Genomic DNA, 18,564 nt, shown 5'->3' on the forward strand with positions numbered 1-18,564 from the left:
TTCCTTGGGCAGGATAACCAATAATTAGAAAATAACGCCTGCATTTCAGACAGCTCTCTGAAAAACTACCAAGCAAGGATATATAACGTTTTGAAAGACTTCTCTATTACCACTCTCCAGGGACTGCAAAAACCTCTGTGCATTATTTTCTTTGTCAGAGTCGTAAAAAAGACTTATGCTCTTGGGCTGGATACCTCAGTGGGTAGGGTGCTTGCCTTGTATATTGCCCACCCGGGATCAATGTCCAGCACCTCATATGGTCCCCCAAGCACCGCCAGAAGTAATTCCTGAGTGCAGAAGTAGGAGTATCTAGCTGACCACTGGATGTATCTGCCCCCTTCTCCCAAGAACGAAAGAAATAAGGAAAGAAAGAAATTACTTGTTCTCTTGTCAGAGTTTTTTGAGGTATAGAGGATGTAGAGCTCCTTGGCAGAATGCTTTCTTGCTTTGTCCTCAGCTTCATCTCCATTTCTTCAAAAATAAGTTATTTGGGTGCTTGTGTTCTAATTTTCTCAGTGATATTGCTTTTAAAAATACTAATATGGATAGGACATGAAAGGCATATTTTTAATGCCAGTGATTTATTTGCTGTACTTTTCAAATTTCAGAATGTCAGCTCAAGCTCACTCTGATTAGCTGAAAGCAAAAATATCTGAGTAGAAAATCTTAAGCAGTTTAAAGGTAGTTTTGTTGACTGCAAATGTGACTAAATTGTATCTGTTCTCTTCTATTTTTCATTTGTCCTCTACTCTTCTCTTCCCCCCTTTCCTCCTGCACTTCCCTCTCCTCCCCTCTTCCACCCTGGGGCAGGGGTGTGGCATTCCCTGAAGGACCAGCTGTCACCCCCACCCGGCCAGGGATCAAACCCTGCACTCCAGCCCTTGAGTCATATCCCTGACTCACTATAAATATATTTTTTAAATGTCGCAATGAAATGCTATAGAATGAGTTTGTAAGGTCCTGAAAATTAGGATTTTGTTAAAGAATAATACTTTTTTTTTTTTTGCGTCATACCTGGCGATGCACAGGGGTTACTCCTGGCTCTGCACTCAGGAATTTCTCTGGCAGTGTTCATGGGACCATATGGGATGCTGGGAATCAAACCTGGGTTGGCCACATGCAAGGCAAACGCCCTACTGGCTGTGCTATTGCTCCAGCTCCAGAATAAAGCATTTTCAGTCTTCTTTCCCTGAAATGGAGATAGGGAACCTCCTTGTGACAGGTGTGATACATTAAATCAGAGCTTCTTAAACACTTTCCACTCACAAGTACCTTTTGTCTGAGAAGCTTTTACATGGCCTTGTATATAAAATAGGTGCACAAGCCAAAGACTCACTGATAATAAATCAGAAAGAAATTTATTGTATATGACTCCCACATTAGTGTCACAACCCATCAACAATCCACAGTTGAAGATGCTAGCAGGGGGCCAGAAATGCAGGACAGAAGTAGTGAAGTAAGGTACTCGCACATGGTAGCCGGCGGCAGAACCATATATGGTCCCCTGAGCATGGCCACTAGCATTCCACACAGCCAGTGCTGGCTCCTGAGTATTGCAAGGTGTGGCCCCCGGACAAACAAACAAAAAGAAGCCAGACTTTGACTCACATCTGAGCAGATGTTATCATGGGTTATCAGACAGGGAGGGAGTCCAAAGATAACAGAGATGAGGGAAAGGGTGAGTGGTGCAGAAAGGTGAGAGAGATAGGAAGAGGGAGGGGAGAGAGAGAGAGAGAGAGAGAGAGACAGAGACAGAGACAGAGATGGAGGGAGCGAGAAAGAGAGAATATAGATAAGGTGAGAGCAACACCCGAGTCTGATTTTTGCATGCTTGCTATATTGCACCAGGTTTGTCCTATGAGATGCAGAACAGAATTAGAAATGGAAGGGGTTTGTCAGTGAGTAACACTGAACAAAGACAAAGTGTGTGGGGAGCAGCGGTGCAGGGTTGCCTTTAGAGTACAGTGCAGGTCTGTGGGAGAAGGCCTGACTCAGGTTCTGGAAAGAGAGCCGCAGGTACAGGTGGGCTGAAGTCTTGGCCAGCTGATGGGAAACCAGAGCAGCAGCATGTAGAGGAGGGGACAGAAGTGGCCAGTCTCTTCCTCTTACTGCTGTGGTTTGTCACCTGTTGAGGCTGCCTGGGAAGGTTGTACCTTCAGCTGATAATCCATTTTGAGTCCTGGGGTCCTGGTGGCACTAATAGCTGGAAGTGACAGCTTGCTGCTAAATGCCAATTCCCTCCCTCCCTCCCTTCCTTCCTTCCTCCCTCCCTCCCTCCCTCCCTCCCTCCCTCCCTCCCTTCCTTCCTTCCTTCCTTCCTTCCTTCCTTCCCTTCCTTCCTTCCTTTGTGGGGGAGGCACACCCAGCTGTGTTCAGTCAGGGCTTACTCCTGCTCTGCACTTAGGAATAACTGCTGGAAAACTGGGCGACCTTATGGGGTGCCAGCGATCAAACCATATAAATATATAATATTTATTATAGATACACTTATATATTATATGTACTATATATATTATTTATTGGATAATCAAGTAGTGCATTTATATTTAGAGAAGGAAGTATAATTGTACAGGCTTAACTCCAGAGCCTGGAGTATACCTGGAGCACCACCAGGTGTGGTCCTCAAAAACGAATCTAACAAACAAAAAGAAAAATAGAGGATGTAAGAAGATTGGAAGGAGTTGGTGCAAATCTTATAATTATTTAATTTTAAAAAAGCATTTCGACATGCTTTTGGAGGAGGTACACCTGGGTCTTTGTTCAGGCTCCACACCTGGAGGTGCTCAGCCATATGCAGTGCCAGGGTTCAAACCAAAGTGATGAAGGCTGGAGAGATAGTGCAGCGGTTGGGCAATTGCCCTGCACATGGCCGACCCGGCTTCATTTACCTGCACCTCATATGGTCCCCCGAGCATCGCCGGGAGTAATGATTCCTGAGCACAGCTGAGTTTGGTTCCACATTCCAAGATAGTGCTCTAGTCTTTTTGAGACAGACAGTCCCGCAAAACCCATGGTAATGACTTCTGTCATATGCTAAGTCAAGTGCCTTAGTCTTTGGACTATCCAGCCCTTGTAGTTTTTATCCTATTACTGAGTTTCTTATAGATTGTAGCATTTCTTATTAGAATTCATTTTCTTCTTGAAGTCAAAAAGCTTGGTGATTAAGAGTTTGAACTCCGGGGCCACAGGGTTAAGTTGCATGCAGCTTTCCCTGGTTCAGTCCCCAGCACAGCATATTGTCCCCTGAGTACCACCAGGAGTAATCCTTGAGCACAGAGCCAGGACTAGGCCCTCAGTACTACCATATGTGGCTCCAAAACAAACAAAGAATTGGGGCTATGAAGACAGACCACCTGTTTAAACCCCAATTTTTTTCACTTCCTTGCTCTGAGACATTGGACAGGTACTTCAGCTAGAAAAGGGAGATAGTAATATAACCTATGTATAGGGCTCTTGTGGTGATTGATAGATTAAAACAGGAAGGGTTGGAACAGGCTTGAACACAGAAAGTGCCCTGTAATATTTAGTTGTTATTATTTTTGGCGTTTGACTTAGGTGCCTTCTATTCCTGTCTCCCTAACAGGTTAGCTCATTTCTTCTTGCTTTCACCCCACTCCCCCTTTTTTAAAAGTAAATACCTTAATTTAGGAAGTATGAGAAGGGGACCCCAGATTGGGCTTCTGTGATTCCAAAGTGCAAAGCACATGCTCTACCACTGAGCTACGGTCCTGGGTCCTGAGTCCATGCCTTTTCACAACATCAAGCATTTAATTCCCAAGTGCAGCTATGTTGAATATATCAGACTATAACTGCTAAATTATCTTAAATATTTCTCTACTTGATTGAAAACTTTTCTCAGGTGAAGATGTTTATATAAGTGGCTTAATTTGGGTACCACTCCAGTGGTGACCAGGGGATCATGTGGTGATGGTGACCAAACTGAGACTTTCCATGTCCTAAGATAGTACTCTCTTCTTTTTCAGTCATCACCCTGGCCTCTAGATAAGTGTCTTTTCCTAAATAGTATTGGGATTTTGTCCCATGTAATTTTGAGCATTGCTTTTTCAGTTTGTTGAAGGTTTTATTTATTTATTTATTTATTTTGCTTTTTGGGTCACACCCGGATGCTCAGGGGTTATTTCTGGCTCATGCACTCAGGAATTACTCCTGGCAGTGCTCGGGGGACCATATGGGATGCTGGGAATCAACCAGAGTCGGCCATGTTGGCTGCGTGCAAGGCAAACGCCCTACCCGCTGTGCTATGGCTCCAGCCCCGAGGGTTTTATTTATTTTTTATTTTATTTTTACAAAGTTGTTCACAATATTTGATTACACTTAATATTCGAACACAATCCCACTACCATTACACCTTCCCACCACCCTATTTCAGGTGTATCCATCCCAAACACTAAACCCTACCCCCAAAACAGAACTGAAATAAGTAATTTTGTATTGCTTGTTAATGAATAATCCACTAAAAATGAGTCAAAAAAGGTTTCTTAGAGGAAAGTGTGTGAAGATTGTTGTATTTCACCCAGGAGCCATTAAGCCCTTCTATAAGAGATTACTAACTTTGTTAAAGGTTGAGTCTTGTGTGCATATATATATATATATATATATATATATACATATATATAAATATATTTCCCCTAAGATTGCTTGCCTTCTACTTTAAATCCCATCAAATGTGGCTTGCTACTCTTGGTATATTGGTAGTATAAAATATGAGAGGCCAGGAATACATTCACTCCTGGGTGAGGTTTGACTGAGCCTGTGGAAAGCAGCCATGAGCATGGTGGTGGTTGAGTTCTGGAGGTTTTTGGCTACCAGGGTTGGCTCCACTGGGGCAGGGAGGGGCCTCACCCACCTCGCTCCAAGTTGCCTCGAATGAAACAGCCTGGTGTGGGGTCTGGAGGCATGTCTATGGCATAGCGTTCTGTGTCCTCTTCCAAGAGTTTATTGTTGAGTGTCTGGATCATGGCCATTGATGAGATTAGATGGTGCTGGAGACGGCTTGTGGGGGTGACTGCCAAGCTGCTGGAGAAGGGGGAAATGGGAGTAGGTCACCCATTCCTAGTTCCGTTGAGCCTGGAGTTTTCAGTCAGAAGTCCTGCATACCTGGGTTTTCTGCAGATTCACTCATGGGTAAGCTCATGGGAGTGTGTGGAGAGTGGCCGTATGTTGAGGTTTTTAACCGACAGAGATCTCTGGGAGAGACAAGTACTGGATTCTTTTCCCAGACTCCAAATACCAGCTTGTGCTCCTTTTGATGTGGTTGAAGCATATATGTACAAAAATCTATGCATGATTTCTGTTTTCATCAGTTATCTGAGTGTATCTATGTCAATATCTATCCTGATAGTAAATCAAAATGTGATTTAATTATAGATATTTTTCATTACTTTGATTTACGAGGTTATTCTGTTGAAACAATAGGCATACATACACAACAAAGTACCTTATGTTAGACAGTACTTTCATTATTTATAAAAGTACAGTTTAAGAAGAAAAAATACGTATAAAATTAGCAGTCATTAATTAGTGAATGGGATGGAGCGATAACACAACGGGTAGGGCGTTTACCTTGCACGCAGCCAACATGGCCGACCCAAGTTTGATTCCTCCGCCCCTCTCGGAGAGCCTGGCAAGCTACCAAGAGTACCTCGCCCGTACGGCAGAGCCTGGCAAGCTCCCCCTGACGTATTCGATATGCCAAACATAGTAACAATTGTCACAGTGGAGACGTTACTGGGCCCGCTCGAGCAAATCGATGAACAGTGACAGTGACTCTATTAAAAAAAAAATCACATTTCTTTAGGGCTGGAGCGATAGCACAGCAGGTAGGGCGTTTGCCTTGCACGCAGCCAACATACTGACCCGAGTTCGATTCCTCCGCCCCTCTCGGAGAGCCCGGCAAGCTACTGAGAGTATCTCGCCCTCACAGCAAAGCCTGGCAAGCTACCTGTGACGTATTTGATATGCCAAACACAGTAACAAGTCTCACAGTGTTACTGGGCCCACTCGAGCAAAATCGATGAACAACGGGAGGACTGTGACAGTGACTAGTGAACCTTTTTTTTTATTTGTTTGTTTTTTGGGTCACACCTGGCAATGCACAGGGGTTACTCCTGGCTCTGCACTCAGGAGTTACCCCTAGAGGTGCTCAGGGGAACATATGGGATGCTGGGAATCGAACCTGGGTCGGCTGTGTGCAAGGCAAATGCCCTACCCACTGTGCTATTTCTCCAGCCCCCGCCATTTTTGATTTGAATCAAAAAGTACTGGAATTGCATGGAAAAACTCACAAGTAAAATGAGAATTCAGTAATGTGACTTACAGAGCTTTTCTAAATTGTTCTTGGAAAGATTAAGACATTGATCTGATCTACACTAGAAAAAATATTTTGATTTTTCTTAAGGATTTTAATTTAGTGATTATTATATATTTATATGGCAGTAAAAATGCAGATAATAAAGACCAAAAATTATTTACCGTCTTCATTTCACTCTTCTCTCGTCCTCAGCACTTAACAGATTTTTTTTTTATTGAATCACCATGAAATACAGTTATAAAGCTTTCATGTTTGAGTTTCAGTCATACAATGATCGAACACCCATCCCTCTGTGTGTGAACTCACACAAAAGGGGGACACGGCACACAGCGGCAGTGGCTCTACCTCTCCCGCCCCCTGCTTTCGGTAGTCTCACCCTTCTTTCCCCCCAGGGAGGTCGATGGCAATGGTCAGGTGGAGGAAGGAAATGAGGGCCAGGCTGGTTGGTATTAGTAGCAGTTTATCTCATTCCTTTCTCCATCTACACCAGTCTCTCTTGTCTGTCTCTGCTTCCCTATGCCCCTTCTACAGTCTCATTCTATCTCTCTCCAAGAGGAATTGGGGGAACAATTACACATAGGTATGGTCACAATCAATAGGAGTAGAAATCTTAGCCTCAGGGAAGGCCGCTCCTAGGACAGATTCTTTCTCAGCAGGAGGACCCACCCTAGAGCAGAATCCCATGGATGTGTCTCTCCTCTCCTTGTCTGACAAACATATAAGCTTATATAATATAAATCATTTTGTATGGATACAGTAAGAAATAACATATAGAATTGCTCTCCTAGGGCCATCTCGATCTCAGACTACAGTGCTCAGGCCAGATAGTCTTTCCCACTCCTAGCAGGATCCTAGTCTCGTCGTTAGCTTTGGATCATGACAGCATTTGTCTATGATCAAACTCTTAACTTATAGTTAAGAATCATGGCACCTTGGCCTGGCCCATTTCGATGCCAGGGTAGCTCACCGCTTGCCCTGGGTCCATTCAGTCCCTCGTCGGGACCCTGCTTTTGGGGTGTTAGGAACTAAGGGCAACTGAGGCTTAAGTCGAGAAAGCAGATGCCCGGGAGTGAATAATATTCAAAGCCAATCAAATCCTAAGTTACAAAGCATAATGTAAATGGTCTTCCTGTATCTATACAAAAAGGATATTACTTTAAGGTAAACTGTCATAAGGCATAAGGAGAGGAGAAAAGCAATATTTTACTCATAGATATAAAATCATAGATTTCTGGGAAACTGACCTTACAAATGAACAGTCTGATTAAGGGGAAAGCTGATTAACTGGGTGGGAAGGAGAGCATAGGGAAGACTGTTTACAGATAAACACAATGGAAGTGCCTCAGGAGCACTGTGATGGGTGTAACCAGATTGATGAGTGTAACCAGATAAACCTAAGCTTCTTGTGGAAGAAGGACAAAGCAATGTTACCCTACACCTCTACTAGTGTACATTTTCCAGCACCAATGTCCCCAGTATTCCCCCCTCCATTCCACTCCTCCTCCCGCCTCTATGGCAGACAGTTTCCCTCTTTCTCTCTCTACTTTTGGGCATTATGGTTTGCAATACAGATACTGAGAGGCCATCATGTTTTGGTCCTTTATCTACTTTTAGCACACATCTCCCATCCCAAGCAATCCCACCAACCATCATTGACTTAGTGATACCTTCTCTGTGCCTTCTCCCACAGCTTATGAGACAGGTCTCCAACCATGGAGCAATCTTCCTGGCCCTTGTCTCTACTGTCCTTTGGTCTCAGATTATGTTATTTTATATTCCACAAATGAAGCACTTAACAGATTGACTGAGATCTGGCTGGCCTTTAATTTTTGTTGAATGTTTAATAAATGAAAAATAACAAAAAGACTACAACTGAAAAATCTAAGTGTTCTTTGTTAAAATAATGAAGTACCTAGCTCTAGACTAATTATAAAAAACATAAAATGTAAATAACAAAATTAATAATGGAAGAATGTTTATAATTGGGTGAAATTTTATGAAGTAGAAAATTAGGACAAAAATCTTCCCAAAGATTCCAGGTTTACACAGATGATTGATTTTTATTATATTATTTTAAATATTAGAAAAATTGTAACTATTGAATTGAATCTATGTTGTTTAGGATCTGGTAAGGTTAAGAAAAGTGAGTCAATATTGAGCTAATGCAGAAAAAGTATCAAATATTTAATGATAGGTGATGTAAGTATAGATAAACTTGTGAGCATGAAAGCAAATAATAGAGTCCTGAAAAATATTTCTATGAACAGAGATAGTACGTGTGGTTTGGCACTCCACCGTTGTAGGTTTGATTCCTGGCACCACTTGTGGTCTCAGATGCACAACCAGGTGTAATTCTTGAGTACAGAGTAGGATAAACCTGAGCACTGCCAAGTGTGGCCCCAAAATCTGAAAAACAAAAGCCAGTATTCCTGTGAACAGAAAAGATGGAAAGTATTTATTTAAAAATAATTTTTATACCTTTTTAAAATATATAGTGTAGGAGTACTAATTTTTATACTTTTAATGCTGTTTCCCAAGGACTTTCAGTGAAAGATCTAAGAATAAAACGAAAGAGGCTGAAGAGTTAGCATAGCAGGTAAGACACTTGCTTTACACTTGGCCAACCTGGGGTCAGTCCCCAGCATTCCATATGGTCCTCCGAACCCTGCCAGGAGTGACTGCTGAGTGCAGAGCTAGGAGTAACCCCGAACATTGTCAGGTATGACCCCAAAACAGAATAGCAAAAATGAACAAATAAAAAGAAAAAACCAGAGCTCCTTTTATTAATGTAGAAGTATAAGTGGGAACTGAAGTAGATACCAAATTAATCCAGTTTAAAATTTATTATTGCCCTTTAAAAATTGTTTCATTCCAAGAATACTATAACATTAGAAAACTTAAAGAGAAAAAAAGATCTTAATCATCTATTAATTCATTTAATAAAATTTAACTCTGACTTCACAAACAGTAGGAATGCATAGATCCTTTTATTTTTGATTTTGGGCCCTGCCTGATGTGCTCAGGGAGCTGGACCGTTGCTCAGAGGGTTGCTCCTTGCCTTCCATGCTGCACTATTGGGAGTGGGAAAGTGAATTTTCCCACTTTGGTGGTTTTTGAGAATTGTATGAGAGATTTGTATACAAAACCCAGAAGATTAAAAGTTAGAGTTTATTATACAGTTTAAGTAGCTGAGTCCAGGTCATAACCCAGCTGTCCAGGCCCCTTTTCACCCGTCAGCAGGGTCACCTGCCCAGACCCTAGTGTTGCTGTGTCCCAAGTTTGACCTCCCTGTCTTGTCCCCACAGTCGATTCATCTCCGTGCACCATGGGCGGGTCCTGTCCCTCTGTCCCTCTCTGCAGTGTATGCTATTCCTAGTCTTAGCTGTGCACGTGGGCGAGATCCCTGTGCTCTGTACCTGTCACTGGGCCTCCTGACTGACCCTTCAGGCTGCAAACTGAGAGAGAGAAGCAGGTCTAGGCAGAGGGAGAGTTGGGGGGAGGTTATGGAGCCTCCTTTTATGCTGCCTACTTTTATGCCCCAGCCATTCTGTTCTCTGTTCTGATTGACTACCTATTCCTGGGCTATATTTATTTATTTATTTTAATTTAAGTTTTATAAAGTAAAAGGTAAAGGTAAAGGCCCTCCCGTTGATCGTCGATTTGCTCGAGCGGGCCCAGTAACGTCTCCATTGGAGACTTTGTTGTTACTGTGTCTGGCATATCGAATACTCTCGGTAGCTTGCCGGGCTCTCCGAGAGGGGCGGAGGAATCGAACTCGGGTCGGCCATGTTGGCCGCGTGTAAGGCGAACGCCCTACCCGCTGTGCTATCGCTCTAGCCCAAGTTTTATAAAGTAGTACACAATATTTGATTACACTTAATATTCAAACACCAATCCCACCACCATTACACCTTCCCTCCACCATATTTTGGATATTTCCATCTTGAACCCCAACCCCTGCCCAAAGCAGAACCGAAATAATTTATTTTGTATTATTTGTTATGAATAAACTGCTGAAAATGCTCCAAAAAACTTTTCTTAGGGGAGAGTGTGTGAAGATTATTGTATTTCACCCAGGGACCATTAAGTCCTTCTATAAGAGATTATTGTTAAATTAACTCCCCAACTAATGTGGTGCTCTACTCTTGGAATATGAAGTGGTGTGAGGTATGAGGTAAGCGACCTCTGGGGCTGGGTCCCTTGGGGCGGGGAGGGGCCTCAGCTCTCTCCTTCTGGGGTACCCCTAATAAAACAGCATGGTGTGTGGCTATGGAGTGTGTCATTTTAATATCTCTACCAAGAAAAGGACACTGTATTTCTGTATTTTCTGTATGGTGGCTGTTGATGAGATTATGAGATGATGGCTTGTGGGCGTGACTGCGAGTTGCCAGAAACGTGGGGGGACATGGGCAAAGGTCACCCATTCCCAGTTCTTTTGAACCTGGAGTTTTCAGTAACAAGTCCTGCATACCTGGGGTTTCTGCAGATTCACTCATGGGTGAGGTTCGGCCCAAGCATGTGGAGAGCGGCCGTGAGCATGGCAGTGGCTGGGTTCTGGAAGATTTTGGCTGCCATGGCTGGGTTCCTTGGGTGGGAAGGGCCTCACCCGCCCCAGTTGAGCTATATTTAAAGTGACCAACTAAATTCACCTGGCACACCACCCTTCCACTCATGCTGTATCACTCTCTCCAGGCCCCAAGATTTTTTTAATTTATGAAAAATCAGACAAAACTAGTATTATTTATAGTTACTGTAATTTGCTTGTTGGTAGAGATCTAAGATCAAGGGAATTAGAACCAAGAAGAATTCACAAGATAACCAGCTTGGAAATGCATATCTATAGGAGCATGCATACATGTAGATATATTTATAACAGTCGTTTTATTTGTTAGTAATATCCAGACACAGTGTTTATTTATGAAAAGGTCACATTCACATGAGTGAGCAATCCTGAAGGAGAAATCAGGGACATCTTGTAGACTCTAAGGATGATGAAATCGATGTTCTTTGTAAGGTGAAAGACTTCTCCATTTATTATGTGTGGGTTTTAAAATTATCAATTGTTGAATTTTATAAAATGTCTTTTAGACATTCATCAGAATGTTACGATCATTCTTTTTTAGACATGACTTGATGGATTTATTTATTTCACCTTATGATGAAATTTCAAGTAAGTCTTTTAAAAAATTTTTATTATTTTTTTAAAATAATGTAGGAGTACTGCTATTTGTTCAGCCATATTGATTAAGCTGATTGAATTGGGCATGAACTCCACATTCCTTTTTTTTTTAATTGTATCACCATGAGACAGACTTACAAAGTTTCCATGTTTGAGATTTAGCCATACTATGATTGAACACCCATTCCTCCACCAGTCCACATTTTCTACCACCCACATTCCAGTCCTCACCCTGCCTCTATGGCAGACAATTTCCTCAATACTCTCTCTCTAATTTTGGGCATTATGTATTGCTTGAAATTTCCCACCACCATTCAAACCTACCTGCTGGGGCAGACGATAGATAATTTATTTTCCATGGCTCATTTTGAGTATCATGAGAACTCGCACATCCATGATTATAAATGTAAATTTCTAGATTATAAATGGTTGGGTTCCAGAGACATCTCTGTATGGCACTAAGCCATTTTGCGATTCAGTTGGGAGTCTCTGGGCAGGGATGTTGGTGTGCTAAGAGAGTGCCTGGAGGCAAATTGTGGGTATGATAGCCAGTCTGTTGGGTGGGCGGGGACCCAGGGAGGGGCAGCTCCGGTCCTCTGCCTCCTTGTGGAAGCTCTTGGTCACTGGGATTCCATCTGGAGTAGGCGGGGAGACTGCACCTGCTCCATCTGGGGTGCCCTGGTGAAATTGGCCCCGTATGGGGCCTGGAGAGATCTCTGGTGCTGTGGTGTCTTCTGGGACTTGCTGCTGTGACACTGGGCCGGGGCTGTTGGTGCACTAAGATAGTGCCTGGAGGCAAATTGTGGGCATGACAGTCAGTCCGCTGAGTGAGTGGGGACCTGGGGAGGGACAGCTCGGGTCCTCTGCTGCCATGTGACCTGGAGATTTAGTCCTGTCACCCACATACCTGGGCCTTTCTTGTGGAAGCTCTTGGTCACCTGGATTTCATCTGGAGTAGGTGGGGAGACTGCACCTGCTCCATCTGGGGTGCCCTGGTTAAATCAGCTCGGTATGGGGCCTGGAGAGATCTCCGGTGCTGTGGTGTCTTCCGGGACTTGCTGTGGTGTCTCTGGGTCAGGGCTTTTGTTGTGCTAAGATCCACATTACAAACTTTTCAGCAGATTATATCTTGGTAAGGTCCATCCTGAGACAGTGGAGTCAGGTAGGGGTATGGCGGCAATTTTGGATTGTTGGAAGCAAGTGGCTGCCAGGGGCTCTGCTTGTGTGTGCACAGGTCAACCTGTCCCCTTACAGTTTACCACGGTCTGGTCAGCCATGCATGGGTCCAAGATTTTCTGTAGCTTTTGATTTCTTTCGAGATTTAGGGATCTTTGAAGCAAGGCCAGAAGTAGAGCTTATTGGGTGGTGCTGGAGTTGGTTCGTGGGGGTGACTCCCAGTGCTTCCATGTGTATTGGGAAGTGGGGGGAGGTAACCATCCCAACTCTGAGAAGCCTAGAGATTTTAGTCACAAAACCAGCATACCAGAATTTTCAGCAGATTATATTGGTGAAGTCCATCCTGAGATGGTGGAGTCAGGCCAGGGCTATCGAGGCGATTTTGGATTGTAGAAGCAAGTGACTGCTGGGGGCTCTGCTTGGGTGGGCCTCCAGGCAAACCCGCCCCCCTCTGACTTACCCCAGTCTGTTCAGCCATGTGTGGGTCCAAGTTTAACTGGCTTTTGATCTCTTTTGAGATTTATCTATGGGTCTCTGAAATAAGGCCAATAAATGACCTTGTATAGCTGAGCCAGAGGTGGTTTGTGGGTGTGGTTCCCACATACCTACTTTTGGCCTTTTAATTTCTTGGTAAACTTGGTCTCAAGTTGTTGGGGTCTAGCCGTAGACACAGTGGCAATTTTGGGGTATCAGGAAGCCTGAAGGCAGCATCAGGCTGCTGATGTACTCCTCCTGCAGATACAGGTTGACCTGCTGGCAACACCATGCCCCCTAAGTCAGTCTTTTCTAAGTTCCTTTTTGGGAATAAAATAGCATGAAAGGTGAATGGATTATCAGAAGTTTGACTGACTTCATGTTGCTGCTTATTTGAAAAAGGGTATGTTAGAGTTTGCCAACTAGCTTAGCAGACATTCGTGACTGTGGCTCTGTGACGTTTTTCTTTTCTTTTTCTCTTTTTATTTTGGTTTTTGAGCCACACCTAGTGGTGCTCAGGATGTACTCCTGGCTCTGAGTTCAGGGATTACTCCTGGCAGGCTCGGGGACCATATGTGATGCCAGGGATTGAACCCAGTTTGACCACGCGCAAAACAAATACCCTACCTTCTATACTATTGCTCTGGCCCTTTCTTTTCTTTTTTTTTTCCCAGAAAACATTTTTTATTGAATCACTGTGAATTAGAGTTATTCATGATTGAGTTTCTTGAGTTCAGGTATACAGTGTTCCAACACCAATTTCTTCACCAGTGCCCACTTCCTCCACCAATGTCCCCATTTTCCCACCTCCCCCTAGCCAGCCTCCCCCACCCCCTTCCCCCCAACTCTATGGCAGGCACTTTTTTCTTTTACTCCTGGCCCTTCTGGTTTATGATACTGGTACTGATGGGGTATCATGCATGTTGCTTTACCTCCTTTTAGTACCTAGTCCTGGACCAGAGTGACCATTTTCTTCATTGACTATTTTTCTGTGACTGTTTTCAGGAATCTTAACTTTATTATTACGTGCTGGGGGACGCTTGTTTTATAGCTTCCACCACTGTGCAGGTGACTCGGGTATACAGGGTCATAGCCCCGAGAGGGCTGGGTCCAGGCGCTCCTGCCTCTGTCTCTTTCCGTTTCCCTCAGAGAGACATAGGTCGCCCACCCCCATTTCCTAAGTTTTTCCGGTTCTTATATTGGCATATATTATCTAACTGAGAGACTCAGCTGTTGCTCATTTATTGATTTATTTGACAGGGCAGCCCCAGTGGTGCCCAAGGACTGTCCCTGGCTCTGTGCTCAGGAGTAACCTCTCTGTGTGTTTAGGGAACCATTTGTATTACCCTGGATTAACTGGGGTCAGTCTCATGCATGGCATGGGCTTACCTTTTGTGCTGTCTCTCGGTCTTGCTCAGTTTTGGGGGGAGGTGTCCCACCTGGCAGTGCCCAGAGCTTACTCCTGGCGCTCTGCACTCTGGGATCGCTCCTGGCAGTGTTGGGGACCGTGTGGGATGCCAGGGATTGACCCTGGGTCAGTTACATGCAAGGCAAATGTCCTACTTGTTGTCCTGTTACTTGCCCCATGCTCATTTCTTTTTAAACCCCGTCTCTGTTACTTCAGAAGACTAAGTCTTTCTCCTTTATTCAAAAATTTCCTCTCTTTTCAGCTACTCAAGAAAAAAAAACCTAATTAAGAATTAGCACTAAGATGAGAAGTTATGATAAGCTTAGAAAAGTTAAATCGAATGGTTTTTTTTTTTTGGCTTTTTGGGTGACACCTAGCGATGCACAGGGGTTACTCCTGGCTCTGCACTCAGGAATTACTCCTGGCGGTGCTCGGGGATCACATGGAATGCTGGGAATTGAACCCAGGTTGGCTGCGTGCAAGGCTAAGGCCCTACCCGCTGTGCTACCACTCCAGTTCCTAAATTGAATGTTTTTGACTTGAAATGATAACCCATAAAGAACCAGTGCCAACAGTCTCCAGAGTCTTGAAAATTCCCTTTGTTCTGACAGAGAACCTATTTTCACCCGGTTATTCTGCTTTTATTCTGTAGTACCAGTAGCCAACTTTAATTAAACAAAAAAATCTTGAGAGTTTAAATTATCTGATTTGTAAACAGATAAATAGCCTATTCACAGTGTTCATAGGTCTATTATGAAAATGATCTGTTTTTATTTATACTTTGGATTCAGCTGCTGTTCCTTCAATCTGAGTACCTAATGGAGCGCCAAAGTTATATGACCTTCTTTGCTTGTAAACTGAAACAAAATTGAAGTAAAATATCTTTTTACCCTTTTAGTAAGAGTATTGGGGCTGGAGCGATAGCACAGAGGGTAGGGCGTTTGCTTTGCATGCAGCCAACCCTCCATCCTCCGTCCCTCTCAGAGAGTCCAGCAAACTACTGAGAGTATCCAGCCTGCATGGCAGAACCTGGGAAGCTCCCCGTGGCGTGGTGTATTCGATATGCCAAAAATAGTAACAACAAGTCTCACAATGGAGACATTCCTGGTGCCCACTTGAGCAAATCAGTGAACAACGGGAGGATAGTGCTACAGTGACAGTGCTAATAAGAGTATTGCAAAGCACAGTGAGAGAGAGAGAGAGAGAGAGAGAGAGAGAGAGAGAGAGAGAGAGAGAGAGAGAGAAGTGACTACATAGAGGCAGGCTATTGGGGCGGGCGGAGAGGGGCATGGGAAGGGAAACTGGGGACATTGGAGGCAAGAAGTGCGCACTGTTGAAGGAATGGGTTTTGAAGCTTATGACTGAAACTTAATCATGAGCAACTTTGTAACTATATCTCACAGTGGCTTAATAAAAAATTATCTTTTTGCTAATTAATAGCACATGGAGGGCAGGAGATATTTATATATGCATCTTTGTGTGTACATTGTTTACATATGTATGTGTGTGTGTCCCTTTTAACTTCCCTGACATCCTGACTTCTGTGGCATTCTAATTTTGTGTGCTGTATTTTAGTAGGAGTTTTCAACAAGTACTTGTAAGTGATTAATAAAAAGGAGTGAAAATAAAGACACTGTATCACTGTATTACTGTCATCTCATTATTCATCGATTTGCTTGAGTGGGCACCAGTAACATCTGCTTTCATCCTAGTCCTGAGATTGTAGCAGCCTCTCCTTACTCGTCCTTCCCAACGGTGCCGCATTGGAGGCTCTTTCAGGGTCAGGGGAATGAGACACATCATTGTTACTGTTTTTGGCATATCGACTATGCCACGGGAGCTTGCCAGGTTCTGCCATGCGGGCAGGATACTTTCGATAGCTTGCCGGGTTCTCCGAGAAGGAGAACTGGACTATAAGAGATTGTGCAGCTGCATATGCAGCCTTTCGCTTCTGGGAGCTTTGTTTTACAGTCTCTGGATCTTGGCCGTTGATGGGATTTCATGGTGCCGGGGGCAGTTTGTGGGTGTCACTGCCTAGCTACTGGATAATGGGGGATTTGGGTGGAGGAGGCCCAGTCCTCATCGAGCAAGCTTGTAGGTCTCAGCCCCGGGACCCGAGCACCTGGGTTCCTCTGCCGGTTCCTTCATGTGTGAGGCTTGTCTGACAGAGCATGTGGAGAGTGGCCTTGAGCATGGCTGTGGCTGGGTACTGGAAGTCTTCAGCTGCCGGGGCTCCGCTTGGAGCGGGGAGGGAAACTCAACCCTCCCCCCTCCGAGGGACCCTGGTAAAGACAGCCTGGCATTTGGAAAGGAGACTGCCTGCACGCCAGAGTATAAAGACATTATACTAAATAGAGCAATGATGACATTTCAATTAAAATGATCTCTTTGGACCAGAGACATAGGTACAGAGGTTAAGGCACTTGTTTTGCACATGACCCACCCCTGTTAGTCTCTGGCACCAACGAAGATCCTCTGAGCACAGAACCAGGAGTAACCCCGAGCACCAATGGGTATAAGCCCAAAACCAGAAAGGAAAAAAAAATCCAGAGCCTTGGAGCTGAAGTGATAGTACAGCATGTAGGGCATTTTTCTTGCATGCTGCCTACCCAGGTTTGATCCATGGCATTCCACATGGTCCCATGAGCACTGCCAGGAGCAATTTCTGAGTGCAGAGTCAGGAGTAACTCCTGAGCATTGCCAGGTGTGACCCCAAAACATATATATCTGTATCTAGCTAGCTAGCTATACATACAGGGCCTTAAGCTAATAATGTTGACTATTTTGGATACAAACACTCCATAACATGTTCAATATTCTTTTCTTTTCTCTTCTTCTTTTCTTTTCTTTTCTTTTCTTTTCTTTTCTTTTCTTTTCTTTTCTATCTTCCCTGTCTTCCTTCCCTTCTTCCCTGTCTTCCTTCCTTCCTTCCTTCCACTAATAAAAATTTAAGGAAAAAAAAAGGTAAAAAAAAATAAAAGACTGGGCTGGAGCAATAGTGCAGTGGGTAGGGCGTTTGCCTTGCGTGAGGCCAACCCAGGTTCAATTTCTCTGTCCCTCTTGGTGAGCCTGGCAAGCTACCGAGAATATACTGCCCACATGGCAGAGCATGGCAAGCTCCCTGTGGTGTATTTGATATGCCCAAAACAGTCAAAACAAGTCTCACAATGGAGACATTACTGGTGCACACTCGAGCAAATCGATGAACAACGGGAGGACAGTGCTACAGTGTTTTTTGGAGTTCTCTTCCTGCTCCTGTTGAAAAACATCTCAGAAGTAAAAAGTGTGTCAGGGAGCTGAATGAGCGTCTAGTTGTATCTTCGAGGAAATCTGATTGGACAGTTTGAGATCATGCATCAGTTTCTGGGCTCTGCTCTTTCTGAGATCGCAGGCTTCCTCTGCCCTTGGGAACTGCACTGAGTTGCAGCTCTGCTCATGGACCTCTACACTGGACTTCTTGGAGCTTCACCTTAAGCCCCATTTTAGCCTGGACAGTCCCAGTTAACACCCATTATGGAGGGGGGTATGCATCCATGTGTGTGTGCATGTGCATGTGTGTGTGTGTGTGCGTGCTTGCGTGCGAGTGTGTGTGTATTCTCATCTTATGGGAGACTAGTGTTTTCTTCATCCAGCTTCTCATTTATTCAGGCTTGTACAATTAAAATCTCACTTCCAGGCACACATCTTTTCCCAGTGGGGATTGAATCCATGGCTTTGCTGTATCTCTGCCTAGCTCATGTGGCTTTGTCAGGCTGCTCCAGGGTTTCTGAATAGAGAGATCGACTGCCTTTTACCAGAGAATTCTGTGTTGTCAGACTCCTGGGAGAGGGAGGACAGCCAGGTGGTGCTGGGAGGAGGAGAGAGGGAAGGTGAGGGGAGGGCGAGGTGAGAAGGGGACACTAGTGGGAAACAGCTGTAGGTTGCTGGAGACTGGGCGATTGGAATTGTGTCCTTCTGCACCTGCTCTACCTTCAGAGGGGGCAGGCTCAGATCTGA

At 44.2% G+C, this 18,564-nt stretch overlaps 1 protein-coding gene across 5 annotated transcripts in view; it reads left to right on the forward strand.

Moving 5' to 3' along the window:
• Positions 1-18,564, forward strand: part of SPECC1 (sperm antigen with calponin homology and coiled-coil domains 1) — a 422,681-nt gene that overhangs the window by 150,112 nt on the left and 254,005 nt on the right. The window lies entirely within an intron of this gene.

This window comes from Sorex fumeus, unplaced genomic scaffold (genome assembly GCF_029834395.1).
Source record: "Sorex fumeus unplaced genomic scaffold, SorFum_2.1 ptg000122l, whole genome shotgun sequence".
NCBI lineage: Eukaryota > Metazoa > Chordata > Mammalia > Eulipotyphla > Soricidae > Sorex > Sorex fumeus.